Raw genomic sequence first — 22,257 nt, forward strand, 5'->3', positions numbered from 1 at the left:
TATATGGAATACAAGGCAAAGGAATTATAAACTCAAAACTCTTTCTTTTCCTCTCAAAATACTTTGTACCTCAGTCACAACTCTGGTCTTAGCTTCTTTTTGCAAAATAAGCCTATGAGTTTAAAGTAAATCTAGCTATGGTTTTTAATTCCCCAAAACAAGTAGGCTTTGGATCAAAACATCCACAGTTGTCCAAAACTTGAACGATGCTTTTATGAGCCAGGGCATTTTAATTAGGACCAAAGGTAAGTGAAATAGAGCATTTAGCAAAATAAATTAAATACTGCACTTGAATTGCCAAGTGAAAAGACAAGACAAAACAACTTCTCTGTTTCAGCAGAAGACTGATAGACAAAACATTGACCTTTTTGACTGTTCAGGATAACAAAGCAATTGCTATAGGTGTAATTACTGTCAAAGGAATAGTGTCTGATACTATCAATAAATGAGTAGCCCCTACTCAGCCAATTGACTGAACCAGGAACAGGAAATGTATTAACCTGTCCATATTTTCATGGGATTCACTCTTAACACCCTGAAGCAGGCAGTGGATGAACTCACTGGTATTTTCTTGAAGTTAAGTCTATAAACAGCTTCTAGAATTTGAATGTGACACTTCTGAGGAGGTTTCTTGTACAGTAACAAATGTACGCAGGGTGTTTCAACATGTTTGTTGACTACAAAACATTTTCCTTTCTTTTGTTGTTTTTTGAGTACTAATAGGAAACTGTACTAAATCCCAATTGTAGTATCCCCCAACTGTTTTCTCATGGACAGAAATATTTGCACTATTTGTTATATTTGCAATATTTGTTGTTTTTGCAAACTAGTTGAATTCTTTCACTTATAGCTGTGCCTTTTCCAGGGTTTGGTTTAATCTCTCCTTTCAGCCATCCTAGAAGGCTCATTTTAAACAACAAAATAACAACAACAAAACCCCCCAGTATTAGAATGTCCATGTAGATTGGTATGGCTGAGTCCACGCACTATATTATATTTCCTTTTATTTCTATTTAAGCTATAGCTACTCCATCATATTGCTAAGCACATTGGTTTGTGCTTAAATTGTAAGCCGCCCTGAGTCTTCGGAGAAGGGCGGGATATAAATGGGATTAAAATAAAAATAAAATAAATAATTGAAACATTTCCCTGGTTGTACTAAATAATTGTATGCTAACTTCTTTGGTGCTGACAGAAATCTTGAAATCACCTCAGTTGTGGCCAAATTTGGCTATTTAGTGACACAAATGTGCCACGAGAAGGTCACCATGGCAAGTCAAAATGACCATCTACAGGCCACCATGCTTATATGTAAACGTTGTTGAACGATGTATTAGGTCTTATTTGTTCTATTGGATTTCTACTAAGTGACCATATGATAGTTTTGATTTGATTTGTCCTGACAGCTTCACACATCTGAGTGAATGATTGTTGTAGTTCAGTTGCCAAGTCGTGTCCAGCTCTTCGTTTATCCCACGGACCATAGCACGTCAGACCCCCCCGTCCCACACTGTCACCCTGCATCTGTCCAAACTCAGGCCCACTGCATCGATGACACTAAACAGGGCGAATGGTTGACATCTGCCGAAGGATTGACAGAGCATGCAGCTTGACATCATAGCACAGGTGCCCCGATTTGCATCGAGTGTCAAGGCGAGGAGGTACACAAGTATGTAACAGCAGCATGCGCGTGATGACGTCATCGAGGTTTGCTGCATAGTTTTTATTTATTTATTTATTTTATTTTATTTTATTTAGATTTATATACCGCCCTTTCCTGAAGGACTCAGGGCGGTTTAACAGGATATTTAAAAGAAAATCAATACAAAAGTTAAAACCAATGAAAAAAGATTAAATGAAACCCTGAGAGAAAATAAAAAACCCAGTTAAAATTAAAAATTAAAAAATTCGCAGCCTTTGTTACATTTGGTGCAGGACCGTGCATTCAGACAAGCTCTGCCGGTGAAGTTGATTGAAATCATCCGGAGACTTCTCAGGTTACACGATTTGTTTGCTTGCTTGCTTGCTATTTCTTCTCTCCCAAACTGGGCTCTCTGGAGCAGGGGTCTTCAAAATTGGCCCTTTTATGACTTGTGGACTTCAACTCCCAGAATTCTTCAACCAGCCATGCTGGCTGAGGAATTCTGGGAGTTGAAGTCCACAAGTCATAAAAGGGCCAAGTTTGAAGACCCCTGCTCTGGAGCTTTGTAACGTCCAGCATTAAATCCCTAGGATTCTTACCGGTTTAGAAGACCGAGTCTAATTTCTTAAGGGCAATTCTTAATACCTTTCACGAAGGTCTCCAGGCGGACCTGCATGAAAGTTAACGTAGCCCAAGAGGCCACGCCCCCCTCCCCCCCCAAAGTCTACTTAAACAAAAGGGAAACCCTTCCAGGAGGCGGGGAAAGCGCTCCCGTGACGTAGGCACGCTGCGTTAGATGACAGGAGGAGGAGGCGGGCCGGGCCGGGCCGGGCCGGGCCCAGAGAGGGCGGAGTCAAAGGCTGGGCTCCGCATTTCGCCTTGCCCGGCTCGGCGCACCATTTCCTGGCTGTCTCCCCCCCGCGGCCCGGCGTTGGTCTCGCTCTCTCCGGATCCCTGGAGCGGGAGGTGCATACGACTCCCGTGGGAGACCCGACAGGTGAGAATGGAAGGGGGGAGGATTCCCAATGACGGGTATGTGCGGATAGACCAGGGGTATAGGCAACCTCGGCTCTTTTATGACTCGTGGACTTCAACTCCCAGAATTCCTGAGTCAACATAGCTGACTCAGGAATTCTGGGAGTTGAAGTCCACGAGTCATAAAAGAGCCGAGGTTGCCTATACCCCTGGGATAGACGAAAAGGGGAGCGGGGCCGAGTCTCCAGCCGGGTTGGAAGTCAAGTTTGCAAAGCCCATGGCAGGAGGAGGAGGAGGAGGAGGAGGAGGAGGAGGACCAGCGGGGCGAGGGTCTCTTCTTGCCTAGCTCCAGGGCTCGGAAAGCTGCCTTCTCAATCCCCCTCTTGCTATCCCCACTCTAGGACAGCGTTTCCCAACCTTAGGAACTTGAAGATGCGTGGACTTCAACTCCCAGAATTCCCCAGCCAGCTATGCTGGCTGGGGAATTCTGGGAGTTGAAGTCCACGCATCTTCAAGTTCCTAAGGTTGGGAAACGCTGCTCTAGGATACGCCAAGCCCTAATATTTTATTTTATTTATTTTCATCCTATTTATATCCCGCCCTTCTCCGAAGACTCAGGGCGGCTTACAATCTAAGGAGCCCAAATCAATGTGCTTAGCGATAGCCAGTGCTTTTTTTGTAAAAAAAAAAAAGGTGCCAGAACTCACCCATGTCATACAACCCACCTTGCCTATCCTACAAGGTTCCATCCAAAAAAGGTGCCGGAACTCCGTTCTGAGCGGTCTATGAGAAAAAAAGCCCTGGCCTTCATTCTATGTATATGCCTGCTTATTAGGGCTTTCGCCCCCACCCCCCCAAGCGGCATTATTACAGAGTCAGCTTATTGCCCCCAACAATCTGGGTCCTCATTTTACTTACCTCGGAAGGATGGAAGGCTGAGTCAACCTTGATAGTCTAATAGTCTCTTTTTTGTGTGTTCTGCCAGATGGTACAAAGCTGGGTTCTTCCTTTACAGCGGTCCTATTCCTGCTGTCTGCTTACATGTTATTTTTTTTAAGCCCAGTTCCTTCTTTTGTAACTCTTCTGCCTCGTTCACCTGTAAGTTTCCCCTCCTGCCCCTCTTCCCCCCCCAAAAAACCGTGTTCCCATTACATCCAGCGCAAGTTCCTCTTTTGCCTCCATTCCCAGGACTCCGGTGTTTGATGTGTATCCTCTTAGATAGAATGTTTGTGAAGCAGACTCCAGTATGAATGTAGAATTAGCATGGGATAGATAGCATAGATAGTGTGGGGTAAACATTGGTGTATTTGTAAGCAACGGGTGTCCTGAATGTTAGGGAAATGGTTGGTTGTGTGTAAACTTAAATAGAACTTGCCAAGAAAACTGCAGTTGTAGGAGTCAGCACTGACTTGAAGGCACCAAATAAAAAATAAAAGTTAAATATTTGTTCCTAATCTAATACTATACCTATTTCAGAAGAAAGACTGTCATCTTTGTAACCCATCTGTATCTGCTTGGATCCACTGATACGATCTTAACTGGAGATGATACAAAATGTGTGGCATACCTCAGCAGCAGGGCTTTTTTTGTCATAGAACGCTCAGAACAGAGTTCCGGCACCTTTTTTGGATGGAACCTTGTAGGATAGGCAAGGCGGGTTGTATGACATGTGTGAGTTCCGGCACCTTTTTCTTTTACAAAAAAAGCACTGCTCAGCAGAATACCTTTAAGAAAGCCATGGCAACTCTTTGCCAGTTGTACTAAAGATTTGAAAGTTAGGCGGTTTCATAACATTGCACTTGTCAAACTTCAGATATATCTTGACCCAGAAGACAACATTTTCTTGCTCTCTAATGGCCTGTCTTTGCCTAGAAACCCTAAGGGTATTTTCAGCAATCTTTCCATAATCTCTCCAGATATCTTGCACAAGCCAATTAGCTGTTTCTGTGGGATGATTAAATTTAGAAAAATGCTTAAAGTCAAGGACTACCTGAGGTGGAGCTGATTATTATGAAATGATGAGACTGGAGCCTAGTCCCATTTTATTTATTTCATAATCATCAACTCCATGTCAGGTAGTCCTTGACTTGCAATCACAATTGGGACTGGAAATTCTGTCTTTAAGCAATGCGGTTGTTAAGTGAGCCATGGCCTAATTTACAACTCATTTTTGTCACCGTCATTAAGTGAATCCGGTTCCCTTCTTTTTCCCCAAATAGTAGTTTTTAATTACTGCAACATTCTCAGAACTTTTGATTAATGATCTTTTCTTTCCAAAATCTCGGTCCATTTAGAATTTCAGTAATATGGCAAAGAGGGATGAAAGGATATTGTATGGTTGTTACTGAGAATTTCCAACTGAATCACATCAGTAAAACTAATATAGATTCTGACAAGATGACCTAGTGTGATTAACACATCAACATTAGAGCATAGTATGTTTAAAATGCAATTCATTGAACAAATCTGCCTGCAAAACATAGAATGCTGTTACACAGTTTATTTAATTTTAACTTAATGTGCACTTGTGCTATGACCTTATAGCTGAATGGTGATACAATTAACTCCACAATGGCTAAACCCCCATTACAGTAGAGAAAGACAACGTTTTAATAATGTACTACTGTGAGCTCTAAAACTGTACGGTAAATATTCAAGAGCATAAATTCCATATTTTATGTATTAATATTTATATGGCAACCTATTCTAGTTTTTTAAAGACCTTATTGTGGCTTACAAAGTTATCCTCACAACGATTTGTCAGATCTCTTTAGCAGCAATCAGGACTGGAAGGGAACATCAGAAACAGGTTCGGCTCCAGTTAGTAAGTTTTATGGTGGCATTCATTTAAGATGCTCTGACCAGGATTTTGCTTTCAAATATGAACTCTAAATATAGATACTTCAATGCTGTTAACTTTTTCTTTGTTTTTCTCCTGTATTTATGATGTGGGAGAAGGAAGCCTGTGTCTTTTGAGAAGATGGGTCAACATCTATTTTGGATATTATTAATTACTCTGTTAACACTTTGTGACAAACTGGTTAGCTCTGTTGTCTGAAGCTGGCCCCACGGGAAATAGTTCTACTCCTCTGCTTTGCAGAGTGTCTCAGAGCTTTCCCCTCACCTTTTCAGTGTATACATGAAACTTGTGGAAAAGGTGATGTTTTGGCACAGGGTATGGTATCATTAATACGGTGATGATACTCAGTTATATATTTCTGCCCCTGACTGTTCAAACGAAGAGGATGATGTGCCCATGAAATTTGGCCCCATAGATCCTGAAACTGGAGAGACTTCACCCTTGAGTAGGGTTGCAGGCCCATGTTTCAATTCAGCAATTTGTGGGCCCTCCTGGACTCACAGCAGATGCCAGAAGAGCGGATGCTAGAAGGGGGAATTCTGCGCAACTTCATCTTATGTGCCAATTTTTTTCTGTTCCTAGGCTGGGAGGAAGAAGGTCTGCTGGCTCAGCCAGCAACTGCCTTGCAAAAGGGCCAGGCCAGACACAACACGTTAGCAGTGAAAGGAGCAGGAAGACGTTTTTTTAAGAAAAGTTTTTTTTTCTTTTTTCAAGTTTTTAATTTTTCCAGGTTTTTAAGGAAGACTGGACAGGCACCTGTCTGAAATGGTATAGGGCAGGGATAGGCAACCTCGGCTCTTTTATGACTTGTGGACTTCAACTCCCAGAACTCCTGAGTCAGCTGACTCAGGAATTCTGGGAGTTGAAGTCCACAAGTCATAAAAGAGCCGAGGTTGCCTACCCCTCGTATAGGGTTTCCTGCTTAAGCAGAAGGTTGGACTCCAAGGTCCCTTCCAGCTCTATTCTGATTGATTGATTGATTGATTGATTGAAAGATCAACTATAGGTAACAGAGCCAGCAGGGCAGCACAGCCATTGGAATGCAGGGGAGCTCAAAGGGTACAGTTGTGTGTGTGGGGTTTCTAGTGGGAGTTGAAGAGGAGGCAGATCCTTAGCTTACTGAGACTTGGGGCTAGGAGGGACCAAGCCAGGGAGAGCTTGAATTGGGAGGACTCTTCACCTAATGACCGGGTGGGATTTGGTTAACAATGGGAACTGGGAGAGTCAGGATTGCCATCACTAAACAATGTAATGCCATGATGTTGCACTGTATGACCACACCACTTAGTGATGGAAAGTTATTAACTCAGTTTCTATAGGCACCATGGATAGATAGTGTCATCAATACACTGGGCATGAGTTTGGGCAGGCTCAGAGAAACAGTGGAGGACAGGAGGGCCTGACACGCTGTGGTCCGTGAGGTTGCAAAGAGTTGGACACGACTTAGCGACTGAACAACAATATCAATAACAAATAGACACCTATCTCAAAAAAGTGACTCTGGGAGGGAAACAATCATAAAACAAATGCAGTTATAGTATAGTACAAAATTTAATATACTGTATATCAGGGGTGTCAAACTCAATTTCATTGAGGGCCGCATCAGCATTGCGATTGCCCTCAAGGGGCCGGGTGGGTATGGCCAGGGTGGGCGTGGCCTGCTGGGTGGGTGTGGCTAGAGTGTGTATGACCTACTGGGTGGGCATGGCCAGCTCTACATCGTTCGCATCAAGGGTGCCTATGGGGGCCTGGGCAGGAGTGGGACAGATCTGAGGGTCTCTGGCAGAAGGAGGGTCTCTGGGCCAGGGCCAAGGCAGTGGGGGCCGTTCCCTCACTGTTTCCAGGATGGCTTTGCGGGCCACGTGAAACCACTTTGCAGGCCGGATCCGGCCCCCGGCCCTTGTGTTTGACATGTCTGCTGTATATGATCGCCATGAAAAAAAAAGTTATCATAGATATCTATATAGCCAGGAAAAGGGGCCCTTCCCACACTCAGCCCCAGGCTTGGGCACAAATCAAGATTTCCAAGGCCTAACAAGGTTGAGTCATGCTACTCTCAGGGGAGAATGTTCCATTGCACAGGGGCTATAGTAGAGAAGGCACATCTTCTAGTCCCTGCTAGCTGACATTCCTTATGTGATGAAATCCATAGGATGCCTAACCTACAAAACTGAATTGGCAGGTAGAAACCAGTCCCTTGGGTAATTCTGGTCCCAATTACCATAGTTAACCAAGTATTACCTGTATTGGAATGCATTCTATATGGAGCTGCCCTTGAAGACCATCCAGAAGCTTCGGTTGGTGCCGGAACATAATGGCACAGATAGTTATGCTTCTTTCCCAGACCTTTGGATCAGGTTGAGTGAAGACCCACCTGGATGAGTTACACAATATATTTTAATCTGGTTACAAATTTACTGTTTTAATTGGGTTTTATTCTCTTTCGTTGCATTTTGTTCTCTTTATGTTGCATTTGTAGTGGATGTTTTTTTTCCTTGTACGTTGCCCAGAGTCAAACTGTTTAAGTTGGACAGGCAGGTAAATATTATGAATAAATACCTTACTTAAAGAGTTAACACCAGATGTAGCTGAGCATGTCATGCAAATATTCTCACTGATGTCATGTATACATTCTGTTAAGCCATAATGTGCTTTGTTTTGGCTTGCCCAGTGTTTTGAGTGACTTCAGTCAGCTAAGGGTTATTCAATAAGCTGCAGTTAAGCCTTGACTTAGTGGAGCAGGGTTGCATCGAGAACCTGGCTGTAGACTTAGACAATGGATTTTATGGCATGTTCTAGATGGAAAATGGAAGTAAGTAAATGTGTTCCAGATTATATAGAAATAATTATATAGAAATAGTCATGTTATATAGAAATAGTCATTGTCAGCCATTCAGTCATGTTTGACCCTTGGCCTCTCTTTGAATCAGCACTCTCCATGTCCCTTGGTCTCTCACTGCCTCCTTCAGATCTGCCATACTCATCCCTGTGTTGTCCTTTATAATGTCCAGCCAGCAGGTACTAGGGCGGCCCCTTCTCCTTTTTCTCCTTCCCTTTCTCCTTTTCCAGCATGATTGACCTTTCTCTCATGACATGACCAAAGTATGACAGCCTGTTTGGCGATCATAGAATGGAATGGAATGGAGCTGGAAGGGACCTTGGAGGTCTTCTAGTCCAGTCCCCTGCTCAAGTAGGAGAACCTATATCATCTCAGACAGGTGTTTGTTCAGTCTCTTCTTAAAAATTTCCAGAGATGGAGCACCCACGATTTCTGAGGGTAAGCTGGTTGATTGTCCTCACTGTCAGGAAGTTTCTCCTTAATTCCAGCTTGCTTCTCTCTCTGATCAGTTTCCAACCATTGTTTCTCGTCCTTCCCTCTGGTGCTCTGTTGAACAACCTGACCCCCTCTTCCTTGTGGCAGCCCCTCAGATACTGGAATACTACTATCATGTCTCCCCTATTTCTTCTTTTCTTTAGACTAGCCCAGGGGTAGGCAACCTTGGCTCTTTTATGGCTCGTGGACTTCAACTCCCAGAATTCCTGAGCCAGCATGGCTCATTATGGAAACCTCTCCATTTCTCCTCAGCATGGCTGGCTCAGGAATTCTGGGAGTTGAAGTCCACAAGACATAAAAGAGCGAAGGTTGCCTACCCCTGGACTAGCCAAACCCAAGTCCTGCGTATGTCCTCATATGTTTTAGTCTTCAGGCCTTTAATTATCTTAGTTGCTCTTCTCTGATTTTTTTTCAAAACTCTCAACATCTTTTTTGTGATATGGTGACCAAAATTGGCTGCAGTATTCGAGGTGTGGCCTGACTAGGGCTTTATAAAGCGATAGTAATACTTTGTGTGATCTTGATTCTATGCCTCTGTTTATCACTTGGCTTCAAAGTGATATTTTTGGTGAGGTTCGGTCTAGAACTTCTTTGTTATTTTTGCAGTCCATGGGGTACGTAATAATCGCCTCCAGCAGCACAGTTCAAAGGCATCATCCACCCTTCCTTTATCTGACTTTTTCAGATTCCATGTTTCGTAGTCATATGTAGCAATTGGAAAAATTATTGTGTCAACTAATTGCATTTGATTGTGAGGCTTATCTCATCTCGGACTATTACCATCTGGCAGACTATACAGGATAATTAAAACAAAGACAAACAGGCTGAAAAATTGTTTTTCCCCCCCCAGAGTTGTAATTATCTTAAATACCACAGTATATAGTGCAACATTGAAGTGCAATATTAGGGGCAGCACAATGGTGAATAGAATGTGAAGGATGTCTGTATATAATGCATGTTCTTATTTGTGGTTTATACTTGTGTGTAGTGTGCGCTGTGGGCAGCACTTAATTTCGTTGTGAGTTACACAGTGACAATAAAGATATTCTAGTCTAGTCTAGTCTAGTCTTTATTCTCCCAGATGTTACTCATGCCAGACATTGCAGTTCTTCCAAATGCTGTACACCTTCTGATCTCAGGGCTGCAGTCACCACTTTGATCAATTTTAGAGCCCAGGAAAGATGAAGTCCTTTACTGTTAAGATGGTCTCATTGTTGATCTGCACCCTGACCTGTGTGTTCTCTGTAATGGTCATTATCTTTGTTTTCTTGATGTTAAGGTGCAGTCCAATTTTTTCACTTTCAACTTTGACTCTCAGGATTAGCCACTCCAGATTCTTGATATTCCCACCACCAATTTTAATCCCAATGGTAGATTAATGTGCGTTTCTCATAAATATTCTGAATGTGCATTTCTCACAATTATTTCTGTGTACTAGCAGTATTAACTGTAGAAAAGCGATCTTGTATCACAGCATCCTACAACATGGGACCGACCTCCCTTTTTGCAACAGTTATACCATCCTTGCTTGCATAGGTGAAAACTGCATGAGGATTGCCAGTTCCTCCCTTTTTTTTAACAATCTGAGGGTATTCATTCTTCACTTACAATACATCCTGTTCTGTACCAGCCTGCTACCGGCCCTGCAGAAAAGGCAGGGACAACCCCTCTACAAACGGCAAGAGGCTGGAATTACGCCTGCCAAATTTATTCACATAAAACAGAGCAAGACAAGACACCAACCATAAAACACGAGCTAAGAAGCAGGAACAATCCAAGCGGTTGCCTTCAGCAAACCAGCCCTCCCACACATTCCCCTTAAATACAGTTCAGGGCGTGGCCTCTCTGTGCCTCCTTCCGAGGTGCCCCATTGCCTCCCTCTGTTTACTCCTGACTGACTGCCTCCTGCGTCGGGCGTCCTTGAACAGGGCCAGCTGTGGGTCATCTTCATCCACACTGTCAGGCTCACACAGCTGGGTCTGCATCGTGACCAGATGAGAGGGGCCTTGGTGGGGGCTCTCATCAAGCTGTCCAATCCCCTCAGCAAGCTCTTCAACACCCCCCTCCTCCTCCTCTGAGTCGTCCGACCCAACTGTCGAACCCACAGGCTGACCCTGAATCACAACACATCCAGAATTTAACAACAGTCTCTTCCGTATGCTGTAATTACAATTTGTGTTGCATATGCTTACTAACTCCCCCTTTTCTGTGAGACTAAGATGGGGTTGGTTTTATGTTGCTTCAACAAAAGGGTTTTTCAACACTAGTCGTAGTGTTCAGTGGTTATGTTTATAATGCCATCTGGCATTCACCAGGTTTACAGCTGCTATCTAGGCAGGGAACATTCTTGCTTTAGGCAAGATCTTCCTGAGGAGAGATCCTCCATAGCTTCCCTCTCCAGGTGGAAGACTTTTTCTTCTTTTGGAAGCTGTGGGCAAGTTCTCCAGTGATGACACATAAGATCTAGTTAGAAGAGTTTAAGGAAAAACTTTCAGGGCACCTCTAGGCAATCTTTTTGCCACGTATGACCATAATTGAGTCCAAAATGTCTGTTGCCACGCATGACATGCGATCCCATGACCCTGGGACATTGCAAGGGTCATAAATACATGCCCATTGACCAGCATCTAAATTTTGATCATGTGACCCTGGGGATGCTGCAACAGTCATAAGTGTGAAAAACAGTTGTAACTCATCTTTTTTCCGTGCTGTTGTAACTTCAAACGACCACTAAATAAATGGTTGCTGTATCCTGATTGGGAATAACTGTGTTAAACCAAAACAATTATGTTAATTGTTTTGGTATTTGTTAAGACAGTAGCATAAAGGGGAACAAAACATATTTTAGCATAAAGCTCTGTAGAATTAAAGAGACTTGTATCAGTTGACTGCTAAACCACCCAATTATTTTGCACTAAATCAGATGCGGTCTCCTTATTGTGCACTTTATGCAGAATATAACCATTTTATTGGAAATCCGATTACCTTGCTTTAATAAGAGAAAAACAATGATTTTTTTTAACTTCCTTCCTTCACAACTGAGATTGAGATTATTTGTGGGACCATCTCTCTCCGGGGTACCTACCGGTCACATAGTGGGATCATAAAAGAGTGCAAAGAAGAGCAGCGAAGATGATTAAGATGACTGGAGGCTAAAACATATGAAGAACGGTTGCAGAAATTGGATACGCCTAGTTTAATGAAAAGAAGGATTAGGGGGTGACATGAAAGCAGTGTTCCAATATTGGAGGGGCTGCCACAAAGAACAAGGGGTCAACCTATTCTCCTTATTGTGCACTTTATGCAGAATATAACCATTTTATTGGAAATCCGATTACCTTGCTTTAATAAGAGAAAAACAATGATTTTTTTAACTTCCTTGCTGGCTTCCTTCACAACTGAGATTGAGATTATTTGTGGGACCATCTCTCTCCAAGGTACCTACCCATCCCATTAGGTCACATAGTGGGATCATAAAAGAGTGCAAAGAAGAGCAGCGAAGATGATTAAGATGACTGGAGGCTAAAACATATGAAGAACGGTTGCAGAAATTGGATACGCCTAGTTTAATGAAAAGAAGGATTAGGGGGTGACATGAAAGCAGTGTTCCAATATTGGAGGGGCTGCCACAAAGAACAAGGGGTCAACCTATTCTCCTCTTGTCCAAAGCACCTGAAGGTAGGACAAGAAGCAGTGGAAACTAATCAAGGAGAGAACCATTGAACCAAAGAGAAATTTCCTGATAGTTAGAACAATTATTCATTGGAACGGCTTGCCTGCAGAAGTTGTGAGTGCGCCAACACTGGAGTGTTTTGAGAAAAGATTGGACAACCATTTCTCTGAAATGGTATGGTGCTTTCTGCTTTAGCAGGGGGTTGTGCTAGAAACGTCCAAGCTCCCTTCCAACTCTGTTGTTCTGTTATATAGGTGGGGTGATTCCAAGTCCCCTCCCCCATCTGATAGGACCTTAGAGGTACACTTTCACTGTGGCTACCCCATTCTTTAGAGTAGCTTCCCACTCTGTGTTTCAAAGGGTTTTAGGCTTCTGGAAGTCCATGAAGATTTGACTTCCCATCCAAGCATAGGGCTAGGATGGAGGTTGAGTGAAGAGGCTAATAGCATGGTTGATCTAGTGCAGGGGTAAGCAACCTTGGCTCTTTAATGACTTGTGGACTACAATTCCCAGAATTCCTGAGTCAGCATGGCTGGTTCAGGAATTCTGGGTATTGACGTCCACAAGTCATAAAAGAGCCAAGGTTGCCTACCCCTGATCTAGTGCCTAGTGAGAAGGTTTTATTTTTATTCTTGTTTTTTATTTGGTGGTGTGAGCTGCCTAGGATCATGAAATGAGATAGGCGGCCATATAAATTCTTTAAATAAATAAATGCAGGCATGTAAATGTAACGTTTATAACCCTTAAACATAGCTTTATCTTTTGCTGGGATCATGTGGTTGCCCTTCATTTTTTTTTTTTGGGTCCCAGGAAAGAAGATTGATTTTTAAAGTGTTGCAGGCAGATTGTTCAGCCCTGTTTTTTTCTGTCTTAAGAATTTCACTGCACCACAGACTGTGAAATGCTACTGTGTAGTGGTCAGCTTCACTTGACCACCAGAACAGAAGCATTTTAAGGGCTAGAATATTGCAAACTATGCCTTCCAACAATGTTGATGGAAGGCCATAGCAACAAGCCAAGATGACACTTCTGGATGCTTGCATGCCTTTCTATTTACAGTAAATAGCATGTTGGGTCATAAGTTTTATTGGTGCCCAGAGGCGGCAAAAGTAGCTAAGCTATACAAACAAAATTACCAAGATCTGTTTTGTTTTTTTTGATGACACACAAATATTAACAAACCATGTAGTGCAAATTGACAATAAACACGAGCATACAAATAATAAAGCCTTCAGTTGTGAAATAAATCTGAGTTCTAAAGTTAGCAAAGAAATGTTATGTTAAAAACTAAAAATACAAATAGTAGGCACATTGCTAGTCACAGGGTCAAGGACAGTGTTTTTCAATCCTGACAACTTCAAGATGTGTAGACGTCTAGAATCTCCAGCGTGCTGACTGAGGAATTCTGGGAGTTGAAGTCCGCACGTCTTGAATTTGTCACGGTTGAGAAATACTGTCTGTGAGGATGTCACTGGAAAGTCAGGGGTGCATATTTGTATATATTTGGGTAGATGTGAAGACTTAGATCAGTATCAATAATTTTATGTATGAATACACACATATACTTTGAAAGCCTGATGCTAGTAATAAAAATACTGGGAAAAGCTGCTATGGCTACCCTTATCTTATTTTCCCCCAGAATGTTTTTTAGAAGGTCCTTTTATGTCTCAGGCATTGTGGGAAATTAAGCATGGTTACTACTGCATTGATTATGGTTTTAATTTTCTGTCTAGTACTCAGATGCCTACAGGAGGTGTAAATAATCATTTTCTGAATAAGTAGATGGACTATAAGGGACGCGGTGGCTCAGTGGGTTAGGACGCTGAGCTTGTCGATCGGAAGGTCGGCAGTTTGGCGGGTCGAATCCCGAGTGCCGCATAACAGAGTGAGCGCCTGTTACTCGTCCCAGCTTCTGCCAACTTAGCAGTTCGAAAGCAAATAAAAATGCAAGTAGAAATATAGGGACCACCACGGTGGGAAGGTAACAGCGTTCCGTGCGCCTTTGGCATCTAGTCATGCCGGCCACATGACCACGGAGATGTCCTAGGACAAGCGCTGGCTCTTCGGCTTTGAAACGGAGATGAGCACCGGCCCCTAGAGTCGGAAACGACTAGCATGCATGTGCGGGGGAGCCTTTACCTTTTCCTTTAGATGGACTATCAGGACTTGATTTTATTATTTGTCTGGCTTAGGCAGAAAATGGCACAATGGACTTGGTATATTAATTACTTTCCCAATCAATAGTTGCATTTTAGATGTACTGGAATTGTCATGAAATTATAAATAAATGCTGAGTTGTGTGTATAGGATAAAGAATGTGTGACAAAGGCATTGTTGTTTTTAGAGGTGTGTAAACCTCAAAATGTTCAAGCAGAGATCTATCCATTCAAATGTTGCTTTAGATACAGGTAGCCCTTGACTTACGATCACAATTGAACTCCAGTTCTCTGTTGCTAAGTGAGACATTTGTTAAGTGAATTTTGCCCCATTTTACGACTTTTCTTGCCACATTTGCTAAGTGAATCACTGCAGTTGTTAAATTAGTAAAATGGTTGTTAAGTGAATCTGGCTTCCCTATTGACTTTGCTTGTCAGAAGGTCACAAAAGGGGGTCACATAACCCCAGGACACTGCAGCCGTCATAAATGTGAACCAGTTGCCAAGCATCCGAGTGTAAGTCACGTGACCATGGTGCTGTAATGGTCATAAGTGTGAAAAACGGTCATAACTCACTTTTTTCAGTGCCGTTGTAACTTCAAACAGACAGTAAATGAACTGTTGTAAGTCAAGGACTACCTGTATATTTTACTCTTTTCTCTTATTGTTACAGCTCGACTCCTTTACAGTCTAATTGTATTTGAGCTAAATGGTTCCATGTATTAGTAGCTTTTTAAATACTGTAGTAGAATTTGTGAGCGGAATCTTTCTAATAAATAATCATGAATTAACCTCCTTTTTTAAAGAAACAAGTTAGTTGCACTGGCAGCGGTATCTTGATTCAGTTTTGCCACACAGAAATGCGGGTAATTTTCCTTTAGTGACTGTTTGCAGTTACAGAAGTGATGAACATGTAAATTTACAATCCTTGCTGTCAGGACCCACCCCAATCCACATCTTAGGAAAGAAGAACTCTTGGAGACAGGATTGTCCAAGCAGGAGCTTTTACTAAAACATGGTTGTCAGTGGATAACTAGACAGGATATGAAAACTGTGTTACAGATTGATACTTTTAAAGTGTCCCCGAGTGAAACCCCCTCCCCTCAGTCCATTTGGTCAGTCCTGGATCAATTAAGGTTCAGGTGTTAAAAAAACCTTCCAAGGGAAGAGGGATCTTCCATGCCTTTACGACATTTCCTTCCTCCCTTTCAGATTCTAATCGGAGATACAAACCAGGTCTCTCCCCCCTCCCTTTCTTTGTTCTTCTCAGTTCAAAGGTTCTTTCCCTGGTCTTTGATGATGGCCTCCAGGCAGGCTGAAATAAACACCCTTGCATCAAATGGATAAGGTAAAGGTAAAGGTAAAGGTTCCCCCGCACATGCGTGCTAGTCGTTTCCAACTCTAGGGGCCGGTGCTCATCTCCGTTTCATAGCCGAAGAGCCAGCGTTTGTCCGAGGACGTCTCCGTGGTCATGTGGCCAGCATGACTAGACGCCAAAGGCGCACGGAACGCTGTTACCTTCCCACCATAGTGGTCCCTATTTTTCTACTTGCATTTTTACGTGCTTTCGAACTGCTAGGTGGGCAGAAGCTGGGACGAGTTACAGGCGCTCACTCTGTTACGCGGCACTCGGGATTCGACCTGCCAAACTGCCGACCTTCTGATCGACAAGCTCAGCGTCCTAACCCACTGAGCCACCGCGTCCCAATATCAAATGGATAGGGATGGCCAATTAACATCTTCTCTTCTCCTCCTTGGGAGTGGCAGAATCCAGTGAGGGGTGTGAGATTTGGGAATATACAGATAGGGATTTATGAATGGGATATAAATGGATTCTGACAATCTGCTCCCCTTAAAATAAAGATAGGTCCATCTGTAGAGGAAATAAAATATAAATGTTAGCCCGGTTTGTTCGGATATAGTGTATGAAACCTCTTACGCAGCTTTGGTGCTTTAACATGGTGTTTATTGACCCACTCATTTTCTGAGGAGGGGAAGTGTTTCCAAGCTACTAGATACTGAATTGCTCCATGGTGTTTCCTGGAATCTAGGATTTCCTTCACCTCAAAGTGTTGTTCTCCTTCCACCATGATGGGAGGTGGTAGTGGGGTTTTTGTTCATAGGGGTGACTGTTGTTCTCTCTTTAGTAAACTGCAGTGAAAAATTGGGTGTATTTGTCTAAGATTTTTGGGTAGTCCTAATTCAACTTTTACTGGGTTTATGATTCTTTTAATTGGAAAAGGTCCAGTATATTTTGGTCTGAGTTTTTTACAGGGTTGTAGTGATTTAAGGTATTTTGTGGATAAATACACCATCTCTCCCACCCTGAATGGTATGGGATCGACTCTTTTTTTGTCTGCCTGTGTCTTGTATGCTTGTCTAGCTTCATCTAAAGCTTTCCTAACCATTGGCCAGATGTTTTGTAATTGAGCAATCCATTCCTTCAGTTCGGGAATTACTGGTTCGTTTGGGGTTAGTTCTGGCATGGGGTTGAAACTTTGACCGGTAGCTACTTGAAAAGGAGTGTAACCTGTGCTGGAGTGGACTGCATTATTATATGCCACTTCTGCCGAAGGCAGTAGGTCCGATCAGTTTGTTTGCTGGAAATTAATAAAGCATCTTAAGTATTGCTCAAGTACTGAGTTAGACTTTTCACATTGACCGTTCAATTGAGGGTGATGACTAGATGTCAGTCCTTGGGTGGTTCCTAAAAGGGATAAAAATTCTTTCCAAAATGCCGACGTAAATTGCACCCCTCTATCAGATATGATGCGTTGTGGTGCCCCATGCAATCTGTAAATATGCTGTATGAAAAGTTTTGTTCAGGTCTGAAAAACACAGGAAACCCGAACGAAAATAATACAGGTAGTCCTCGACTTACAACAGTTCACTTACTGACGTAACAAACTTATTACTTAATATCTGCAATGATTCACTTAACGACTGTGGCAAGAAATGTCGTAAAACGGGGTAAAATTCACTTAATAAAAGTCTCACTGAGCAACTGAAATTTTGGGCTCCGTTGTGGGATCGTAAGTCGAGGACTATCTGTAAGCACATTTGTGGATTCACTTAGAGACCGCTTTGTTGAATGACTGAATTGTTGGTCCCCAGTGTGGTCGCTAAACAAAGGCTACTTGTAAAGGATTTCAGGGATTGATACAGAATAAATTCTTATTGTAACTGACACGAAACGTGAAATGGAAAACAAAATTGGTTTTAAGGATGGACCTCACTGAGCATTATTTTGTCTGAAGGATATTTTTGTTGTTGTTGTTGTTGCTAGTGGGAAAGGCCTCCCTAGCTGTTTCCAAAATGGAAAAATAAATCATGAGCCAGGTTCAGTGGACGGCAGCCAATACATTTCAGTTGAGGAGAGTCAATTTGTACAGTCAGCAGTGATGGTAATGCTCTTTCCGATGATATGATGATTTACCTTGTTACTGCTCCATGCACGTGTCTTGAATGATGATAACTGCATCTGACAATTATGTCACCTGCAGAAAAATGAATTATGGACCCATATTTAAGACACACTTGTTGTTTGACATCTGCAGCATTTTAACTATCATATCCAGAATTATCACTAGAATCCAGAATCCAGGTCAATCATTTATAATTTTAGGTACAGTGCAGCCAGTACTTATCTTGTTCTTTTACAGAATATTTATAGGGATAAGTGTCCTCTCAAAGCCATAACAGACAGACTGAGATGATAAATTATCCTAGGTGAGAAGACAGTAAACATTTTGGCTTCTGTTTAATCCTCAGATGGTTGAATCTAGATGCTGAATCTATGCCAGTTTTGCTCCCCCAAAGCTTTCAGAATCTCTTAACAAATCCCAGAATAGTCCACATATCCATTGTCTTATCAGAAGAATCATAGAATCTTAGAGACCTTAGAAGACTTCTAGTCCAACCCCCTGCCCAAGACAGAAGACCTTATTACATCCTGGACAAATGGCTGTCCAATCTTTTCTTGAAGACTTCAGTGGTGGAGCACCCACAACTCCTGGAGGCAAGATGTTCCATTGATTAATTGTACTTACTGTCAGGAAATTTCTCCTTAGTTCCAGATTGGACTTCTCTTTAATGAGCTTCCACCCATTGCTGCTTTTCCTGTCCTTAGGGGCATTGAAAAATAAGTTGAGCCCCTCTTCTCTATGACAGTGGTTATTCAGCACATGGAAAAGATGTGAGACTCAACAAGGCTGGTCTACTGGTATAGTTCCTGTGACAGTAGCAAGGGCCTCTATGACAAGAGATGAGGTTTTCCCTTTCATACTAAGCCAATTTAGTTTCTGTTCCCAGATGAATGGAATTCCCACTAGGTTGGAAATAATATGATACTCTTATTAGCCTGAGTTTGGTCAAAGAAATGACCCATTTGCAATGGGCATCTTCTTCCAGAAATCAAATTGAGATTTATACCACAAGGATGGTAGTGAAGTCCTCAGCTGACAGTTGTCCTATGCTGAAAGATTTTTGCACCAGATGATCTGTTATTGATCAGGAATCTTGAAAGAGGTTAAAATTTCTGTGCTTCACGATGCTACCTTAAATTTAATGGTTAAACAGAAATAAGACTGCAGATTGTTCATCGGATTAAGAGATCAGTTACAGCTTTTGAGTGGTGCCTGCTATCTTATTAAAACAAGCCACTGTGCGTTGTGTCCTAAGAACTGCACACGCTTTGGTCTTAAGCAAAAATGGCTTTAATCAGAAATCCAAAGTGTTGTTCGTAATGCTTACCCCAAGAATACAATAAATGTTAAGAGTTTCTTCTAAACTTGGAGCTGCAAAAAATGTAGAATGAATCTTTCACATTCCTCATTCCTTCAGGAGCCTGTATATATATTTTTTTGGATGTAAGGCAGAGCATTTCTCTTCCCCCTCTCTTATCAACTTTTGATGTGGTTCCAGTCCACTTGAGTGGGGACATGGTACCTGGCTTGTCTTATGTTTATATTCTCAAGGGCTTCAAAGGTTTAGAAGAAGAGAGATAGCGGGTCTCACCTTATGTTTCCTGAACTGAGCTTGGAGTTAGATGAAGGAGCAACAAATTGCAGAGATCCAAACTCATAAGGAATGCATGAATTAGAAAAGTATGATCGCAGAACATCATCAGGCTATGCAACCATGGTGCGGCTCCAACAAAACCAGTTGGGGTAAGCTTCCATTGTCTTAAGAAAGTGATACCACCAGCTAGACCAGCGGTTCCCAACATTTTCTATACCCCGCATCCCTAGAATGCTTCTGATATATTCTTGCACCCCTTACAAAAGTTTGAAAGAATGGCAACGAATTATGTATATTCACTATAATTTTGAAAACCCAAGTTTTCGCACCCCCTGGAATATCGTTTCACACCCCCCGGGGATGCAAGCAGCCCCGGTTGGGAACCCCCGAGCTAGACAATGCTATATTGAGCATATTGAAGGACGATACAATGCAAAGCAATAAGATTTGAAAGATACATCCTTCCCTACAATTGAATAACAGAGACCAACACTGGCTACTACTAACTGGGACTGGCCTATTTTCCTTGACATATAAAAGAGATTCAAGGTGCTGGTGATGACCTATAAAGCCCTAAAGGGCATGGGTCCGGACTACCTATGGGAGCACCTGCTGCCGGCGTCAACTTCCCTTCGTCCTGTGCGCTCCCACAGAGAGGGCCTCCTCGGGGTGCCGTCGGTCAGGGATTGCCGGCTGGCAGCCCCCAAGGGGAGAGCATTCTCTGTGGGCGCACCAGCCCTTTGGAATAAGCTGCCTGTTGAGCTCCAGACAGCTCCCGACCTTCGCTCTTTCCGCTGTGATCTGAAGACTTGGTTGTTTGAACAGGCCGGCCTGGACTAAGGGTTTGAGTTTATTTTAACTATTTATTGTTAGGGCCAATTAATTTAATTTTCTTTTTAACTTTTGTATGTTGCATTTTATTGCCCTGTACACTTCCGTGAGTCCTTTGGGAGAAGGGCAGTATAGAAATATAGATAGATAGATAGATAGATAGATAGATAGATAGATAGATAGATAGATAGATAGATAGATGATAGATAGATTAGATTAGATTAGATTAGATAGATAGATAGATAGATAGATAGATAGATAGATAGATAGATAGATAGATAGATAGATAGATAGGCGCACGAACAGTGGTGGGGTTCAAATATGTGAAGAACCGGTTCTCTGTGTGGAAGCCACTTCCATAAGTCCATTCTGTGCCTGGGCAACAAAGAATTAGCTCCCGGTTCTGCCGAAGTGGTGCGAACTGGCTGAATCCCACTACTGCACACGAAGCTTTCTTGCATTTGAAATTATTCCTGCATCTCTGCTGTCTTAGGAAGCTGAATATAAAGATTTTCTCTCATTCTTTCTACTTTCTCCATCCGCTAACAGCTCATTGGTTAGCTCATCCGTATTCAGCTTTGATTCTGAAATTGTTGTGGGGAATTAGGGCCTTCCTTATTTCCCATGTGCTGTAAGAGAAAAGTGCCACAGAAGTTGCTTTGATCTGCTTCCACATTTTTTGACTGGGAGGCTGAACCAATCAAGTTGCTTGTAGAAACTGCAGTGCAGGAGTATGGGGTTTGACGACATTGTTTAACGTCTACTAGATGGGAAGAAATTCCCTTTTGTTGTCCTCCTCTTTAATAGATAATGCCGTTTTTCTTGGGGGTGTCTACATTTAGAGGGGTCCGTTATGTTTTGTTAGCGCACATAATTCAGCAGCATCAGTTAACAAACATTGACACTCCTCTGCTTTCCTTCTTTCCTTTTTCATTAGTAAGCTGAATTTTGCTAGGATTGATAGATTTCCCCCTGGCTTGCTTTGAGTAATTTTACTAGTGCTGAGCCTTCATAATTTGATAGCCAGGAATATATTCTTGTGGAAAGTTCGGCTTGCAATTAACCGTCCAGGAACCTCAGATGTAACACTACAAGTGGCTTAGCCATAATTGAGAAATCAGGAATTGGCAGCAGGAAGATTAATTGCAATCTTTCATTTGCAGGGCTTTCTTCATGAGCGGTGACAACTGTTATACAGCAAAACATTTTCCGAGGTCGGTAATGCCACAAAACCGACTCCGTAATTTGTCCAATTAAAATCTCGACACTCTGATCTGAACGGATGATGCTGTTTTTTGTTTGAGCTTGCATTCACGTAGTTTGTCAGGGTTGACTTCGAAACCAATAAGGACTTTAATATTATTGGAAGTCTTAGGAAATAATCTTACAAAGTGCAGCGCTGCCTGCCAACTAGCTGTTCTGAACAGGCCAGAAATGCATAATGCATTGTCGGATCCCTGATGAAGCAGTGAAAATTGGACAGCAGTGGAGGCTTATGGGGGAAAAATGCTGCCTACGAATAAAATGTTTTGAGTGAAACTGTTTTTTAAAATAGTCCATGACTGACTGGTCAAACCCTTGCTTAAAAAACATGTGCCTCCTTTTCTGAAAAATAATACTTTTAAAAATTTGATTTTAATCTATCACAAGCATCATTCTGTATATATATTTGTTTTTCAGGACCCTGAGGCTTTGTATCAATTCAGCCATGAAAGCCAGGAAAGTTTGTGACAAAGAGAAATAGAAAGCCGGTTCCATTAACTTTTT

At 42.3% G+C, this 22,257-nt stretch overlaps 1 protein-coding gene across 3 annotated transcripts in view; it reads left to right on the plus strand.

Annotated features, from left to right (window-relative positions):
• The first annotated feature begins 2,494 nt into the window (after positions 1-2,494).
• MICU1 (mitochondrial calcium uptake 1) overlaps positions 2,495-22,257 on the plus strand; it is a 163,109-nt gene continuing 143,346 nt past the window's right edge. For 2 of the 3 annotated variants that reach the window (XR_014026589.1, XM_081328895.1), the window contains exon 1: positions 2,495-2,639. The gene's annotated coding sequence lies outside the window, so the exon portion shown is untranslated. Of the gene's footprint in view, positions 2,640-21,698; positions 21,705-22,257 lie in introns of those variants that run through there. The other variant, XM_081328896.1, reaches the window with a different exon arrangement.

Source organism: Vipera berus, assembly GCF_964194415.1.
Source record: "Vipera berus genome assembly, chromosome: 5".
Taxonomy (NCBI): domain Eukaryota; kingdom Metazoa; phylum Chordata; class Lepidosauria; order Squamata; family Viperidae; genus Vipera; species Vipera berus.